At 36.8% G+C, this 19284-nt stretch overlaps 1 protein-coding gene across 1 annotated transcript in view; it reads right to left on the bottom strand.

The window, feature by feature from the left end:
• Positions 1-17449, bottom strand: part of ARHGAP5 (Rho GTPase activating protein 5) — an 83592-nt gene extending 66143 nt beyond the window's left edge. Inside the window, exon 1 of the mRNA XM_064485881.1 lies at positions 17078-17449. The gene's annotated coding sequence lies outside the window, so the exon portion shown is untranslated. The remainder of the gene's footprint in view (positions 1-17077) is intronic.
• Positions 17450-19284: the final 1835 nt, after the last annotated feature.

Below are 19284 nucleotides of genomic sequence, written 5' to 3'. Positions count from 1 at the left end.
AGTTGAGTTAGATGTCCTTTCCCAAGTATAACCTGCATTTCTCTGTGTTATGTCTCTCTGGTAGGTAAGTGTGAGTTACTACCCACGAATTACTGTGGATCTGAAACATCAGGGAATGTTCTAAAGAACTGGGGCAGCATAACAGTTTCTGAAATCAATAACAAGGTGTCTAATCACTTCACAATTAAGGCTTTGTAATTTTCTCCTATTATTATAAACTGCGATCAATTTTTGTTTTGCCAATCCATGCTTCTGCTTTTCTTCAAAAAGCTTCCCAGTAACAATGTGATTTTTCTGATGGATGCATGGCTTCTTTCATACCCATGTATTACCCAACAAGGATTGATGATACTCATCTTTCCCCAGATAGGCTTCCCATCTCTCTTCAGTACAGTCTAGCACAGGGCTCTAGCATATACATCATTTATTTCTAGCTTTGGTTCCCTCAGGAATAGACATTAAATAAATCTTTTCTATTCTCTCCCTGCAAAGTATTTACATTGGGAATTCTGAGTTCTGAGAGTTTTACAAACATGATAAAGTAGAAATCGCAAAAATTCATAAATTCATAAAATGTCTGTCTTACAAATCTAATTCTTTACAATTAAATTTAAATGGAGGCAAATATTTTAAATGTTTTCAAAGTACATATTTATTGAGGGAGAAAAATATCCATAATATTTTCTGTGAAAAGAATCAGTTTACAAAGTAATGAAGGAAGGAAGAGTCTATTTTTATAAAAAGAAAATGTTTTGAAAACAAAATGACACTATTACTGACCAACTTGTTACTAGAGATTTAATCTAGGTGGTGATACTATAGCTACTATTTAGTTTATTCTTTTGGATTTTTCTGCAATTTAGAAATATTTTTTTTCTAATTTTTTACAGTGAACATATTTTTTCTTGTGCAATAAAAATGTGGATTATACTGGTGTTGAAAATTAAAGGAGACAATGTATAAAGTAGAATAAGGTAAACTATCTTGAAGGAATTGAACTGCTTACTATATATATTATTTATCTATCTATATATCTATATAATAGATATATAGATTTCCTCTTTTATCTTCCCTTTTCTTCTCTTCACTCTTTTTCCCCTCTCACCCCTACTGTAGATGTTTCTTCCTTCTTCCTTTCTTTTTATTTTTTGATTCTCTTTCTTCTTTTCCTTCTCTCTTAATTATCTCTTGGGCCTTTTACAGGCCACCTCAGGCATTGTCTGTTTCCATTTGCAACAACCTTTGATGGAATGGAATGAAATGGTCTAGGCAAACATTATTTCCACCCCTGGATTGTATTGTCTTTGATGACTTCTTTTAAAGTTCTTACAGACCAAAGCAAATCAAGCAAAGAACATACATTTTATTATATTTAATGACTCCTTATTTTAAATTATGTACATCTGCCAATAGCATTGCCTATTTTGCTGATGGTCTCATGGCACAGAGTCTATTTTTAAACTCTGTTTCTACACTAAGACTCCGTTCAAAAGCTTTCAGGTATTGACAGTAGATAGTTTCTCTAATGCTGATAAAGCTGAGCTGATCTTTCTACATGGTCTGGTATTTCCCTTTTGACCACAAGGCTTATGATAAAATGTGTTCCATTTGGGTGGTTTCCCATGTGGATTTGCTGACACTTAGGTTACCTTTGGCTTCCATCACCCCAAGAAACTGAGGGTCGCTTTTCTAAGTCAGGCATTTATCTTGTAGAGCTCCTCCTTCACTATATCCTCAACACAGTACAATAAATTACCAGTCTAAAGAAAAGGTAAACATGGTCTTATTACAGTGCAAAGGTGTGCTGGGGCACCCATCAGTCTGTAGTGGAAAGTCCACCAAACTGGGGGTCAGGAGACCTGAATTTGTTATCTCAGGTTCTGCTTACTGTGTGACCTTCAGAAGTCATTGAATCTCTCTGAACTGAAGTTTCTGTATTCATAAAATGACCCCTTTGCCACTTTAACTTTATTGAGTTTCAAATTATTTTGTAAGGTTAGCCCATAGACCAGGCTTCACCTCTTCCTGGTTCACACTAATTTAACACATACCCACACCTACTGTCACATCCAGGACAAAGCCATTACTCTTAGCCTCCCTGTAGGCTTTATCTGGGGCCCTTACCTTATCCGCCCCACAAATAGGAAAACAAAAACAAAAAAAACCACTTCATCCTGATGAAACTAAATTAATTGCATTCCTCCAAAACCCGTCTTTAAAATCTATTTCATTAGGTTTAGACCTTGGGATTTCCCAGAACAAGCCAGCCCCATCCCAGCTCTGTTACAAGGTCAGCTTCTCTGACCCTTCTTTGACAAAATGTTTCTTTGTAGTTTCTAAACCCACAGTTCTTAAGACTCTCACAATTCATTCATCATTCTATGCCCCACCCCCCAACCAGCAGTACAATCCAGGGCATCCAGGAGCCAATCCTTGGTCCCCCAGATCCTATTTAGTAATCTATACAGGCTGCTCATGGTCTCATCCAAGTCTTTTCTCCTTTATGCCCGTTTATAATCAGTCCCATCTTCAGTCCCAATCGGCCATTAATCTTTCTATCTCTAGGGATTTGCCTATTCTGGCTGCTTGATATAAATGGAATCATACAATATGTGATCTCGTACATCTAACCTCTTTGACTTATAATATATTGAGGTTCATTCATATTTTAGCATGCATCAATAATTCCTTTTCGTTGTTGACTAGTATTCTATTATATGGATATAGCACATTTTATTTATCTACTCACCAGTTTGTTAACACTTAGATTGTTTGCACTTTTTTTGGCTACCATGGATAATGCTGCTATGAACGTACGAATGTTTGCAGGGATATGTTTCCATTTTTCTTGGGTAGATACTTACGGGTAAAACTGATGGGTCATATAGTAAATTTATGTTTAACGTTATAAGGAAATACCAGATACTTTCCAAAGTGGTTGTACCATTTTGCATTTCTGTCAGCAAGGTATGAGAGTTCTAGTTTCTCCACAACCTGGCTAATACTTGTTATTGTCTGTCTTTTTTATTTTCGCCATTCTAATGAGTTAGAAGGAGTATCTTATCATGGTTTGAATTAATATTTCCCTAATGACAAACATTGAGTATCGTTTTATGTGCTTATTAGCCATTGGTATCTCTTCTTTGATAAGATATCTATTAAAATATTTTGCCTATTTTAAAATTAGGTTGTTAGCCTTTTAATTGAGTTGGGCCTCACTGGATAATAAATTCTTGGACTTGCTTTTCCCAAAAAAGTCCTTAAGACTTTTCCTGAATGCAACAATGACTTTAATATTTCCCAATACTTCCCAAGAATCAATTCCTTGCATGTTTGCAATACTTCTTTTTCCCAACTTGAAAAATGTTGTAAAACATACAATATCATTGAGTAAAAGGGTATTCTTACAATCAGGTTACTTAGTTGGCAATACATAGTTGCTGTTTAGATTTTCTTTCCCCATTCCTTCTTGTTCAAACAGGATGTCTTCATGCCAGTTATTCTATTTGATTTTGCTGTAGAAACAGTACACTCATTCTATCAGAAAATCTGGGTGAAGGATTATTAAACAGTGAGCAACATGCTCCCTGATCCATGACAATTGGAATCTCTATCTCAATAACATGAGCCTTGAGCTGAACTTTTCAGGCATTTCAGTCAAAGGTGGAACTACAGCTAACCTTCTTCTCCTTAGTGCCTAATTCATTTTCAGTTATTAAGTGTTTCTGAAAGTGAGTTAACTCTTTTAAGCCAAAGGAATACAATTTTAGAGGACTTCAAAGTGATCTTTTCATTTGATACCTCAAAATACTGCCACACCTTTTAAGATTTTGCAGTGCAAGGCAAATATTTCTTGGCCCCAAAGAAATCATGTGCCACAGTGATTTAGGGATTAGAAAGAAAAGAGGCTACTGCAGTTTGGATACTCACTTCTGATTTACTCTGTGTACATCTGCAGTGTGGCCTGTGGGTTCGTGTTACTGTGGTATGTATCCCAAGTGTCATCCTAATTCTAATAAAAGAGCTTTGGCTTTAACACTGTTCTGTATGTTTGCCTTGTATTTGAACAGCCTGCTGACAATTCTTTGAATTTACCTGAGGGTAAAACTCTCCACCCTCCCCAGTCATCTCATCATTTAACTTGCTGTAATTGACTACCACAGCCCACTATTCAGATACATATTTTTAGCTAAATCATCACAATAATAGGAATTTGCCAAGGTATTTTCAGGTCAGATGCCACTATATACACCTGCAGTTTAGAGGGAATGCGTGCATATCAAACTCTCCTAAGACACTGAGAATAAATATTCTCCAAGTTGCTAAAATGTAATGTCCTCCTTTGAAAATGGAGTCTTCATACAAAATGAAAGCACTCTAGAAATGCTGACAACTGGAACTCTCCTTAGTTCCCCCCCCCCGTACTATTATATTGGTCCAAATCTAATTAGTTTTTGATTTTAGTTTAACTTTGTTGAGAACTCATTGTTTGAAAGTGATATGTATTAAGTACAAGCTGGTTGCAGGGTAATTATTTTTAGTTTACTCTGGATTATTTTATATATGAAATATATTTGGAGTTTGATAGATTTTGGAAATTCAATACAATTCCAAATTCATTCAAATATAAGGAGGATATGAACACTTAAGTAGCCTGGAAGGAAATATATGAAAATACTAACAGTGGCCAGCTCTGGGAAATTTTCTAAAAAATATGTTTATCATACATATTTTCTTACATGTTCATCTTATATACTTTATTCTATAACCATATATTTATTGTATTTTTAAAAAGAGAATTTTTTTTAATGCTGCCCATACTAATCATATCTTCTCATTCACAACATCCGTTAAAATTAAACTGACTGGCAGATAGAATACAGTCAACAAGAGCTTTGAAACTTAGGTAGACCATCTCTTTCAAATATTATTTTGATATACTCCCTCATTCAACAACTATCAATTTGTACTTACTATGTGCCAAAGACTGTGCTCAAACCAGAAATATAAACATAAAAGGCATAGTTCCTGCGGGCAATGATCTCATTTTCATGTCCTAAGCTTGGATCTTAACTGAGAACTAGGCCCACAGGTTACACCTTTTAGTGAAGAACAAGTAAGTCTTTCAATTTCTATTATTCTATAATAGCTTCATCATTTACAATTTCTCCTTTTAAACATGACAAGCATAGATAGATAGATAGATAGATAGATAGATAGATAGATAGATAGATAGATAGATAGATAAAATCTTCTGAAGAATGACAAGTTTGAATGGACATAATTTCTTCTTAATCTAAACAACTAACTTGCTCAAATTACTTCTGTGATTACAGTATTTTCAGACTTAGATTCTGATTGTTAGAGGTACTTTGAATCAACTCACTTTTCTCTTCTATTGTCAAGTTTGTAGTCTCGTGGTTTTGTTTTTTGCAGTTTTTAGGTCAGTGCCACACCACCAAATGACATAGAGGCCATTCCAAGACCAAGTGAAGTCTTGTTTTAACTGGCATATAACTGTTTTTATTTGGGTTTCTGTGGAATTTGGAAGTCTGCAACTCATCCAAAATAAGGGCATTCCACAAATTCCATTTCATAAAAGCCATCCCTCCTTCGTATACTGCTTCCATTTCCTTCAATGTAACTAAACTTTTAGCAGGCCATTCCAAGAAAAATGATAAAGGGAGGTGTCTTAAGACAAGCAAAGCACAGAATTCTTATTCAGCAAGTCCTCTTGATAATATTAATAGCAGTAGCAACAGAAGCAAGAGTAATAGTAGTACAGAAAAATGATAATCATAATATAATTAAACATTTAAAACATCAACCCTTTCAAATAAATTTAGAAAATCCAAGAGCTAAAAATATAAACATTTGTACATGTATTAGTTGATCGATACAAGTAATACTCACAATTCTTTAGCAATGTGTTTTATTTCTCAAATTGTTTAAATAAAAACTAGGTTTTTCTGGGTTGCCAAAGTTTAGCCTAAAAATCTTAGTTTTTCTTTTAAATGCAAAAGTTTATTGGGACTCTAAGTGCTTGAACACAAAGAGAAACAGGGAGAGATTCTGCTTTGGAGAGGAGACCTTAAGGAAGACCTTGGTTATCTTCCCTGGTAAGATTACTCCAGTGCGATCCTGTTTCCTGAGAAATACAGTGTATGGCAGCTCCCCACATGCAAGGGTCAGTCTCTTTGGTTGCGGGTAAAACTCATTAAAGTTAATGGGGATGCGGTGCCTACATCAAAGCAAGCATGGAACCACACAGAACATAACAGCAGAGGAGACTCTGAGAATGTTCTGACTGTGAATGCGCAGTTGGCTTGCTGAATCGTAATAAGGATTGTGTTCAGGTCCTCGTTTCCTCTGAGGAAGACTGGGCAGGTTTTCCTGAACCCTGGCTTTGTGTGGACCCATAGCAGAGTGTTTTGTTTAAGTGATGTGTTGCTTGCAGTCCCCTCACAGAGCACGATTTAACACAAATACTTCTGAGTGGGAATCTGCTCCATAAGAGCTGAAGTAACTTGGATTCTTTTGCTTGAGAAAAGGAAAACTGTTTTCAAGCATAGAAATGATGTAAAGAAGAATATGCAAAAGGAAATGAGCCTACACTGCCATAAGGTTATAAAGAAGGAAGACCTGACAGCACTAGATACCTTAGGGTTTTGGGGGCTTCTCTAGAGATGCTTGAAAACCAGAGTCAGGAGTGCCCCTGGTAAGTCAGGATAGGTGGATGTTCCTGTGATACTACTCTTGTCAAATGAAAAGTGCCATTAAAATCAAATGTTCTATATGTCTTAACATGCCCATGAAACAAGGAGGTTACCATTCCCTTGGTGTGAGTGCATGGTAAACAATGCTCATCTGGCACAGGGGACATGCCAGTATCAACATGCTTGCCTGAGCCCTTGGCCTCAGATTCATCTTTGCATCAGTGTAATTGGGCCTCTGTTCCCACAGCTCACTATGGTCCTCATCATCAACATCATCATCATCAACATCATCATAACAAATGAACAAATCATTATCCTTTCCAATAGTCCTGACATTTTGAATCATTCAAAATTTTAATAGATAGATAAGAGAAGGGATACTCTGTCATGGTTCCCAAATTTTTCACATTCACTTCAAAAATTTTCAATGACTTCCATGTGATATTTTGTATTTTGAGAATCTATTGCTGAGACAAATTCAAAATGACAACAAAAACTACCATGAATTTTCTTATTATTTAAAAATAAATGAATTTTGTTAATCCCAGTGGCATTTATGTACATTTGAAAAATTGTACCTGTGGGACACTATATGTTAAGTTTCCATATAGCATTTGGTATGCACATTCAAAGGTCCCAACAAAAGTCAGCCCTCTGATGGAAATAACTAGAGCTGACAAGATCTGGGTCTGCAGTAACTCCCTGAAAACATGAGCAAATGTCTTTTCCTTTCTGAACCTTAATTTCCTCATCTATAAAATAAGGAGATTGGACTAGCTGCTCTAAGAATCCTTTGAGCTTTAAAACTTTGATTATATCAGATCCTTTATTTAGCAACCATATGCAACTAGATTTAAATGTCATATGTGGCTGTAAATGTTAACGTGTAGCAATATTAATATGCTTTTCATGTTAGGGAAGTTGTTCTTATCAAAAATTTATCAATATTCCTGCACATTTATGTTTGGTAAACCCATTATAAATATCCAGCATTCCTATTCTCAAACATTGCTTTATTTTTTATTCTCCATTTAGTCCATTTAGCCAACAGATCTTAAAAATTAGGTCTCAACGTATTTGTCCATATATTATAAATGGAAACATTGAAGTCTGTCCAAAGAATCACGTAGTCAGTCAATGACATAGTTTAGAAGAGAGCTGTCATTACAAGATAATTTCTGCAAGGAATGCTAAAAGTATCTGTTAATGCTCTCTTCATGGTAATGAGTAAGTTATTGAAATAATCACTGTAGGAGATTTTCATCTCCAAAATTATTACTATCCTAATTGCTGATGACTATTAACAGTATTTTTCTAGTTTATAGTATTTAATTGTAATTGATTAAAAGACTGTAATGCTGCTATATCAGAGTTTGTATGTGTTTTTTAAGTGTTGAAGATGAACCATATCTTAAAATATTTAATATTAATATTATTGCTCATGTAAATTAGTGAAATTCTAAAAAGTGCTGTTCCTAGTAAATCTTAATAAATTATTATACTTTTAATTTTAAAATATCATCACATTTGAATTTTGATGTTTATAGACTTATTTAGTATGTTTACTTTTCTTCAGTAATATAATTCCAGTGTTATCTTTAGCATTTATTTTTCTCTTTTGACCATGTTTTTCCTAAAGGGAGTTTTATATACAAAACTAATATGACTTTTTACACAAACATACATATATATTTAAATGCCAAGCATAACTCTCTTCCTCATAATCATTCTGAACTCTCAGTGGATATTTTAGACAGTCACAGGAATAACTTTTATTCATAACTGTTCCATCATTTTAAAGCCTAATTGTAGGAAATATTTTTGTTTTAAAATTCTGGGAGTCTAGAAACAAAGAGATTTCTACTCAAAGAAACTTGGGATAGCTGATCTTTTAAGAGCAACTGAGTACCTAATGTACTGGGAAGAAGAGTCGCTTTTCACTTGGAGCAAGAGAACTCTCGGCCAGAATAAACCAGTATCAGTTTAACGAGGATTTAGTATGTTTACATTTCACCCAGGTATAAAAAATTATATTCAGTAAGAATCTAAGGAGTCATGTCAAGATAAGCGTGATAAAGTTCCAGGGGTTTAGCTGGCAGTGAAAAGGAGAAAAACAGAATCTAAAACACAAGGACCTTAAACCCAGAAAACTTCTACGGAGCTAGGGAGTATGGCATTGACAATTTTGTCACCTCAACACTTCCTTCATTTTATCCTTCTCGTTTCCTGAATGAATCAGGACGACTGGGCCACATTGCCGGCCCCTCTCAGGGCTTGGCCCCCTCACAGTCTCTGTGCTGTGTGGGTACAGATGCATTCATGGGAACTAACTCTCCAACCTGGAGCAAGCTTTGCACCCTGATTAAGCACTTGCAAATTCTGGGATGCTGAGCAGTCTCTTCATGATACTCTCCCAGGTTGCTTGGCAGAATAAAGACCTTCCTCAAAAATACACTGAGGGTCAGAAGCCACTAGTCAGAAACTCGTGAGTGTATAAGTAGGTCCTTGATTAGCCATGCATGAGGGGAGGACACAAAATGCGAATCTAGACACAGACGCAGGTAAAACGTTGAGAAATACTACCACAGTTTCACAGCTAAAAAACAGTTCGGAAATTAATTTCAGCTCTACATAATCACGCAGGAAGCAATTAAATGAAACAAGACAACCTGCTTGTTCAGAAATTAATTTCTATGCTAATCTTGAACCTTAAATTTTTGCTAATCCTGTTTCAGTTTAATCACTTTTACAAAAGCACACACACTTAACCATGTTTCCCAAATGCCACTGTTTAGCAGTTTTCACAGCATATTTTGTTTTGATACAGGTCTTGTCATTTTTGCCCTCATCTAACAAATTTTTTAAAAAGGCAGTCAAATCTAAACACAATCACAAGCGAATTTTGGAATGTTTCTTGGTACAAATGCCCCTGAAAATTTCAAATTTTTATAAATCAGTTTGTCCCAGTCCAATGGATCAGAGGTCTCTACAACAAAGCTCTGGAATCAGTTCTATGGGTGAAGTAAAAATCCAGCAAATTACCAAGTGATGGATGAACAATTGCTGTCATGATGCCCTTTGGCACATTAACAAACACCAACCAATGCGCTAATTATTTTCCAAAGTAAGTGGTTATCACCCCTACACAAAGATTTTAAAGGGTCTAAGTAAAATGACTGTAGCTTTAATATGGACTCAGAAAGAAGTGAGGGACCTGCAACCCATCCTTCTTCCTCTAGACTGAAATATATTTATGACATATAAGAAGGGACTGTGTTTGTCCAACTGGTTTATTCAGTCAGTTGTTCATCTGTCCACTCGTTAAAGCAACATTTACTGAGTGCTGGATGTTGTGCTTGGTGCTGGAGATATGAAGATAAAGACAAATCTATCCTCACTGTTTAATGGGAGAGACAAACAGGAGAACAAGATCAAATCAGTGATAAGTATGACAAAAGAATGCTCTCCACTGGGAGTGAAGGTATACTAAGGAAGGCTTCCATCACCAAGGAGGTGATAACGAACCAGAGTGTGAATGAGGAGGAACCACAATGGTGAACAGAGCAGGGAAAGGCCAAGAAATGGGTACATGTGACGAGGGCACGGAGAGGGAGAAGCGTGGTTAGAGCATTCTGTCCTCGTAAGTCATCACTTAAAAAAATTTTTTTTAAAGGTGAAAGAAATTCAGTAGGAATCATATGGAATGACAGATGACCTGTAATTACAGTAGAATGCAGCTCAGTTTTATTGCTTTGGGGCCAGAGAAAGAAGTCAATGGTTCCAAGGACTCCTTTTCCACTGTAAAATTTTCTGATTTTTGAAGCTGTGGCACAAGTTTAACAATACAATGATACAGAAAATCATTTCATTTGTGACCACAGCAGTCAGGATAGGTGGGGGAGGGCACTGGGAGAATACAGGGATGACCGAACAGCCCCCAAACACCATCACCCAATGATCTCCCAGAACTCTTTGGCCCTAGTTCCTCAATCTTCTGTGAACATCACTCATAACTTCCTATCTGAGAGGTTGTGATAAATCCCCATTCTTAGAAATCTCCATGACCTTTTCAAAAGATAGCTCAAAACATGACCCATATAGCTGTAGCGTACATTTCTCATTTTTAACACGTAAAATTTCAGAATTCTTAGTTGCTTCCCTTTCTGCAATACAAAAGAAATAATGAAAGCATTTGTTTCAAACAAACAAACAAACAAACAAAAACTCCAGAAAATGTACAATAAATTTAGCAGCAATAATTTTGTAGGACTTCAGTAAAACTGGATTGCAATCATCTAATCTAATGAGAATCACTTCATTCCATATTTGTCTGCTTCCCCTCAAATCCATTCTGTAGGGGGGAAATTTTTTTTCAAATGACTACCCATTTAAATGGTTAAACTACTCTTGTATGTGGCACAAGATAAAATAAATATAAAACAAACTGAACTCAACTTTAAAACAAATCTTGTTATGGTGAAAACTCAAACATTAAGACCTCATTAAAGTTTCCTTACTAAAGTAACGTAAGTGGCACAATCTTTCCTCCCCCCCTCAACTATTTAAGAAGCTAAAGCTTCTTTATGCTGACAACTCAATGTATTTGAAGGATAAGCTAAACCAGAGTAGTTTTCCAACCTCATATACAACAGGAAAGGAATAACCAAATAGCAACGATTACTAAATGTTGCAACAGACTGTTCTAAGTGGCACTCAAAAAAACGGTGTGCCCTTTAACACAGTGATTCTACTTGCCATGGGAAGATAAATAGACAAGAATGTCAATTGCTGTACTATTTATATTGTGAAAGAGGAAAAACAAACTTATTCTGATTAAAAGAGGAATGGATAAACCAATTATGTTAGAACCATGGTATGAATACTATGCAACCATTAAAATGAGATCTATTTATATATGCTAACATGAGAAGATCTCCAAGACATTGGAAAAAGCATGCTGCTTAATTGTACATATAGCTGGATCTCACTTATGTGAAAAATACATGCACGCATATGTGCATATATCTATGCATTTAATCTATGGGAAAGGTTTGAAAGGGTGCATGCCTATGGAGGAAAGCAGATAGAGTTCAAGGAAAGGGGGTGAGGAGATGGCAAAGAAGAATTTGTTACTTCTTATGCTGTTATATTATTTACATTTTTATGATTAAAACGTTTTTGAAAAGTAAAAAGAAAACAGTATGTATCAATTGTTAACCAAGAAAAAGAATAGCAACGGCAACAAAAAGCCAAAAATAAAGTGTTAGGGGCCATAGCACACATCAGAGAAGGAATACGAGAAGTCTGTTTGAGAAGATTGAAGCTTATCTTGGTAGCAGATTCTTGTTCTTTTCTTGATATCAGATAAGCTATTTTCAAACAGTGAATTATGTAACCCCAAAGCATAACACCTCTGATTGGTATGCACTGCAACTTCATACAACACAGATTGTATCATTTTGTAATATGTGCCAAGCATGTCACTAAAAGGTACAAAACATATGCTTTTTACCTGTGATAAATCAACTTGACTAGGTCACAGAACGAGTAGCTGGCAGACTTCCGAGTTTTCAAAGTGCCACATAAGAGCCCTGAAACATGGTGACACTCCTTTCATTTTACTGGCATAAATGACACATGCCATCAAAAATCACAGCCTCATCTCACATTTGTTACATTTTTGACAAGCAATTTTCATTCAGTAGTGCTTGCTCATGTACACAGGCATAAAACAAAAGGTGATGCATTCATTTTTTTCATTTCAAAAGTATGAATTAGTAGTCAAGTACATTTTTTATAATGCTGGTAATTTCTTAGAATTTTTAGAATTAATATAATAAAACATAAATATTTAAAACACAGTAACTTTAATAATTATATAGGGATTTTGTTCCACAGTACTCAACTCTACCTAGTATTTCGTTTCCTCCAGCCATCAATTTCTCATTTCTTTCTTCTTTCTTGTTTTCCTCCCATCCTTCCTTCCTGGCTTCCATAATTATGTATTCAACACCTCTTATGTGTCAAGCAGTGCACTGGGGGCTAGGAATCCACAGATGAGTATGACATTATTCTTGCCTTGGACGAGTTTACAGTATGGTGAGGAAAACCCACAGGTAAGCAGATTAATCTGAATAAAACATGGTGCCAGAAACAATATTCTGACAAAAAGAAAAATAACATTTACTGGGCATCTACTACATGCAAAGTACCATGTTAGATGTTTTATCCCCATTATTCATTTAACCTTCACATTTAATCCTCGTACCTTCATGCAGGTATTTTTACTTTCTTTTTGCAAATGAGGATCTTGAATTGTGGAAAAATTAAATGATGTTAAAAAATTCCAAAGCATCTAAGAAATAACCAGCAGTGCTCTTAAGACGGTAAACTATAAACTTGGCTGGTTTAACTGACTTGTTAATACTTGCTCTTGAACTAGAACCCAGAAATCTTGCTACCTACTGCCAAAGTTCACTTTTAGACAGACAGAAAGAAATGGGCCGCTACAGCTCATTACAGTGAAACTTGGCATTTGTTTTTAATACTTGGGTTTTGAACTTTAAGTATAAGAAGACAACAGTATCATTTTATTAACAATTAATTAGAAAAGAATTGATACTTTGGAGAGTGAAGTTTTCCAAAAATAAAACTGCTGACACTATATACAGAAAATGGAGGGCTCTAGAAATGCTACTGAATGGCTTGTCTGACCTCCGTTTTGCCAAGTTTCTTTAATTTCACAGTTTAAATGAATTCTTAAAGTGGGAGGTAATTTTTCTTCCCCTTTGGGGGATAGTATCAGTTCCATTTCTATCACTGAGTACTCTCTAGAAGACTTAAGGTTGTCAGTTTTTCATACTGCATTTTGAAAACCTTTCTAGGGGAGAGGAGGAAGCATTTTATAGCTGGTGAAACTGGAAGTCCAAGGCTATTAACTGAAGGTTGAAAAAAGGACGGCTAATGAGCCTTCCTTATCAATACAGTTTAATATTTTCTGTTTTCTTTGTTAACAGAAACGAAAGGTAGCTTGTTTGCGTCCTTCTTCTCTTCCAACAAACATATATTAAATACCTACTGTGTTTCAGACTTTATGCTAGGTACCAGGAATAAAAAGACATAGTAGGTCACAGTCTAAAAAAGATAGCCATGTAAAGACCATGTTCTAGGCACTGTACTATGTACTTTACATGGATTATCTCATTTAACCCTCAAAATAACTCTGACTGATAGGTACAAATATTGTCTCCATTTTGCAAATGAAAACAGCAAGGCTAATACAAGTTTGGTACTTGCCCTGGGTCACACATACAGAAAATGGCATTGCTAGGTGTGTTTGACCCTTAATTACTCCATGATACTGCTAAAACAGAGACATAACCAAAGAGCTAAGGGAATCATAAAGGCATAAAGGGGAGTGACAGACATGGCTTCAGGCAGTCCAGAGATGCATTATATGGAGGTACCATTTGAGATTTACCTTGAAAGAAGAAATAGTGAATATTCATTGGGGGAGAAGAGTGATCAGGCATTTTAGACTGGGAAAAAAATACATATATGCAAAGGTACAGAGATGTAAAAGGGCATGGCAAGGTTGAAGAAACTGTTCAAGATCTGCAAGAAATGAGTCAACAGACCTAAAGCTAGAAGAGGAGGGTTTGCACGCTTCAACAAGGAGCTTAGGCTTTATCCTGAAGGCAGCAGAAAACTAAGAAGGAAGTGGAATAAAAGATTGTGTGTGTGTGTGTGTGTGTGTGTGTGTGTGTGTGTGTGTGTGTTGAAGATAATGCTTGTGGCAATGTAGAAAGTGGGCTGAAAGTACACTCTCAAGCTGTAACTGCAACAGTCTATGAGAGAAAGACAGGGCTGCTCTGAGGCTGTATGTGATAATGTGACTTATAATAAGAAATATATATTTGGTCTTTATTCCCGGTCCCTGACATAGGGCTCCTAAAACCCTTATAAATTCCTAAGTGATAAAAGCACTAGAAGCATCTTTTGATCTAATGAAGCAACTTGGTGGGCTCTGGGATGGGGGCTGATCACCAGAAAGGTCAAGCCATGATTAGAAACGTGAAATTTTTAGATGTGCCCCTACCCCCACTCCTCTAGAGGGGAGAGGAGCTGGAAATGAAGTTAATAATTGATCAGGCCTCCTTGAGGAAGCCTTCATAAAATCCGAGCAATGTGGGTTTCAGAGCCTCAAGGATAGCAAACACATCCACACTGGGAGGGTGATGCACCCCAGGTTCACAGGGACCGACACTCCTCCCAGACCTTGCCTTATATATCTCTTCATCTGGCTGTTCATCTATATCCTTTAATAAACTGGTAAATGTAAGTTAAATGTTTCCCTGAGTTCTGTGTGCTGCTCCAGCATATCAGTTGAACCCAAGGAGAGGGTAGTGGGAGCCTCTAACTCACAGCCAAGTCAGACAGAAGTTGGGGACTTGTGATTGGCATCTGAAATGAGTTGGAAGCTGTCTTGTGGGACTGAGCCCTTAACCTATGATACCTGACGCTATCTCCAAGTAGATAGTGCTAGAATTGAGTTAAACTGTAGGACACCCAGTTGGTGTCACAGAGAATTGCTTGTTATGGGGGAAAACCCCTCCATGCATTTAGTGATCCTAAGGGTCAGAGTGAAATGTTCTGTGTGGAAGTAAAGGAGAAAAACACAGGAGGATATATGAGTTATTTTCCTTAATTTACTCTAGTGCCGTCTAGGTATCCAAGCAGTCTGTACTGTGCACGATGCTGAGGGGGTCAATTAGAGCAGGTAATAAGGGAAGTAAGTATGCAACACACCTGAACACATGCCATGTTATTGTGATGAGCATTTTTACATTTATTCTTCACTTGATCCACACAATAACCCTCAGAGGTTATTTCTTTTTCAATTGTGTGGAGGAGAACTCTGAATATTAAGAAAGGTATCCAAGGTCATACAGATGACCACTAGCACAGCTGGAATCCAAACCACCCAAGTCTGTCTTCCTCCAAAGCCTATGGCCTTTCACAGAGGACACACTCAAGGACAGTACAATTTATTTAATGGTTCCATTCATTCTAGTTGGCCTTCACTGAATTTAAATAAAGTGCCTTTGAGAGCCAAAGTGTTAAAATAGCAAACAAAGATGACAAAATAAGGGTCACAGAGCAGATCTATAAAATGTAGGCCTAGTTAGGGGCTCCTTTTAAAACTATGTTCTACACTTCACGTTTGTAGGCATACTGCCATTCATCTAAAAGGGAAATTTCCAGAGATTTAAGTATCATTTGCATTTGTGGCTTTGGAAACTTCCCAGAAAACTGTGCTCTGAATAGAAGGATGTGATATTAAAGTAAAAATTATACTTAGCTTTACCTAGCAACCCAACTTCCAGAATCAAGGTTATTGCTAAAGTGATTTTGAGTAGACCTGGTGCATTTAGATGCATATATATGCACACACTCATTCACACACACATACACACATGGAGTCTTTTTAGAGAAACCAAGCTAGCCTGCTGCCCTTAGGACCTGTTTGTAACATTGCATCCCGGTGACTAAATGGCCTTGATACCACACTATTACACTAGGCTGTCACCCTACTGTGGCAAAGTGCCTTTGTACTTTTATTATCATTCATTAGTTTACTAATGGATTGGAAAAGATAATCCACATAGTGTAAGTGCTATGTAAATTTTAGTTGCTGCTGTTGTTATTATTCATTATTATTATTATTTTTCCCATTCAATTAGTCACCAGCATTAGTACCGTCAGGGGGAGACCCTAAAACTTTGGAGAGTCTAGCAGTGTTAGGCTCTCATAGCCCTTTGACCAAAGAAGTATTTTCTTTTTTCTGAAAAGGATACTTTTTGATGATCAGATTGACTTAACCAAGCCAATCACTGTTTCACAATTTTCCTCTTCCATTTTCTCCTCTCTTCTTCTTTGTCTTCAACATTTATTAACCCCGAGATTAATTTGTTTATTTAACTAGTATTTATTGAGAGACTATTCTGTGCAAGGCCTGGTTCAAGTGCTGGGATTAGAACAGTGAATAAAGCAGTCAAAAATACCTGCCCTCAAGAAGACGCTATTCTAACGAAAACAACAAAAAAAGCAAAATAACAAAACAAAACAAAGTAAAAAAAAACAAAAAAAGATGCTACTCTAGTAGATCGTTCATGCCACACATCTCATCCATCTGAGGGCCAGTATCAGACACCCTGTCAGGATGCAGGACTGGCGATAGGTGAAGAGCAGGGAGAAGAAAAGATCAGGCCTCCAGACAGCCACACCGCACCCCCGCCCTCCTGCTGGAGTCTGACTACACATGAGCACGGTTAAGAAATTTTCCCTATTGCTATGCTCACCTTTGTGTGATGCTCTGGGTTATTACCACCCTGGAGGCTCACAGTTCTTGCGGCTGAGATCGTGGCTCTCCTTTCCATCAGCCTATCACCAAGCACCTGGGATACAGAGCTTTCCAGGAGGAAACATCCGAAGATCTGAAGGAACTGATTGAATGTGAAAACCTAGACGCCTGGCTGCAGGCCCTGTGCAGGCACCTTTTCATTAGGCATGAGCTGTACCGAGCAGCTCTGAGATCTAGGAATCCATCCACGTGCACAGTCCACCTCTGCCACTCATGTCAGCAATGCCTGAAGGGCATGACCAGGGAGACTGAATTTGACCTACTTCATGCTCGGGCTCCTTCTGTGTAGGATCTTGATGAGTTTCACTAAACCAAATTTTCTCAGTTTTCCTAAAAAGGAAGGAAAGAAACAAGATTCAAATGGTTTCTTTCGAAATATCCTTTTATCAGGCAATGTTGACTAAAATCACTGGTTTCAAATGAGGACATGTCAAGCACATGACTACCACTTATCCATTATAAGAGCAGGAACAGAAACTATCTAAAAAATAGATTAAAACTGAACTCTCACAAAAACTAAAAAATGTTCTTTTGGCCAGCGATTCAGCCTCTCTCCCTCAAACCAAACCTTTTAGTAAAAGTAATAACATATGAGGAAAATGGATGTTCTGAATTGAACTTCCTATTTTCCCTTTCCTCCTGGTGGAGGTGACTAATGAACAGTGAAATGGCCAAGAGGTAGGCAGGAAGCCACAAAGGAGAGGAGGAGGAGCAAAGGACAGAAATAATCCACAAATGGTAACTATCTGAAACAATGGGGAATTCAATGGATTTCTACTTTACGTGGTAAGGGAAGAGGCATGGAAAATAATAGCTATATTAGCTTAGGTAATGACAGTAATTAATAGTTGCATGCCTCTACTATGCTAGGCCCAGCACCTGCCAGGTATTTTTAATCCATTATCTCTCAGCAATCCTGCAAGGGTGGCATTATTCTTAACTTTAAAGAAGAAAAATGAGAGGCACAGAGAGTTAAGTACCTGGCCCAGGCCCACACAGCAAGATGATAGAGCCTGGACTGCAACCCAAACCCAAGGCTCTTGCCTTTCAGCATAAGTCTCCTCTGCACCACTCCTTAGAATCTACTGCAAAACATTGCACATTTCTCAAATGGGAGTCTATTGTGTTATTATGATAGTTTAAAACATTTTAAATAACATTCTAGTGAAACACGTAGGATATCATTAGTGTATGGAAAAATTACCTAGACAGCTGATTTAAATTGCATTTTCCTGGGTTCCACCCTTGGAAGACTGAAATTCAGTAGGTCTGGGGTAGGGTTCAGGAATCTACATTTTAAACAGGCCTCCAAGAAATTAATACAGTGATCATGAAATCACACTTTTTTAAAAACACCTTTATTATGGTACGGTTCCTGTTTAGTAAACTACACATATTTCAAATTTACAATTTGATGAATTTTGATAGGTGTATACACCAATGAAACCACTGCTACAATCAAGATAGCTAACATTTCGATCACTCCCCAAGAGGTGCAATTTTCGAATCCCCAACTTATCCTTTCCCACACCTTTTACCCTGTGATAGCCATTAGTTTGTTCTCTATGTCTGTGAGTCTGTTTCTGTTTTGTAGATAAGTTCATTTGTGTACTTTTTTAAGATTCCACATATAAGCAATATCATATGGCATTTTTCTTTCTCTTTCTGGCTTACATCACTTAGAATGATGATCTCCAGGTCCATCCATGTTGCTGCACATGGCATTATTTTATTCTATTTTCTGGCTAGGTAGTATTCCATTGTATTTATATACCGCATCTTCTTTATCTAGTCATCTGTTGATGGACATTTGGGTTGTTTCCATGTCTTGGATATTGTAAATAATGCTGCTATGAACATTGGAGTGCATGTGTCTTTTTGAATTATATTTTTCTCCAGATATATGCCCAGGAGTGGGATTGCTGGATCATATGGTAAGTCTATTTTTAGGTTTTTAAGGAACCTCCATAGTGTCCTTCATAGTGGCTTCACCAATTTGCATTCCCAACAACAGTGTAGGAAGGTTATTTTTTCTTCACACCCTGTCCAGCATTTATTGTTTGTAGACTTTTTAATGATGGCCATTCTGACTGGTGTCAGGTGATATCTCATTGTAGTTTTGATTTGCATTTCTCTGATAATTAG

Source organism: Camelus dromedarius, chromosome 5 (assembly GCF_036321535.1).
Source record: "Camelus dromedarius isolate mCamDro1 chromosome 5, mCamDro1.pat, whole genome shotgun sequence".
Taxonomy (NCBI): Eukaryota; Metazoa; Chordata; class Mammalia; order Artiodactyla; family Camelidae; genus Camelus; species Camelus dromedarius.
The sequence above is the reverse complement of the archived record's forward strand: the minus strand, read 5'-3'. Positions and strand labels throughout refer to the sequence as shown.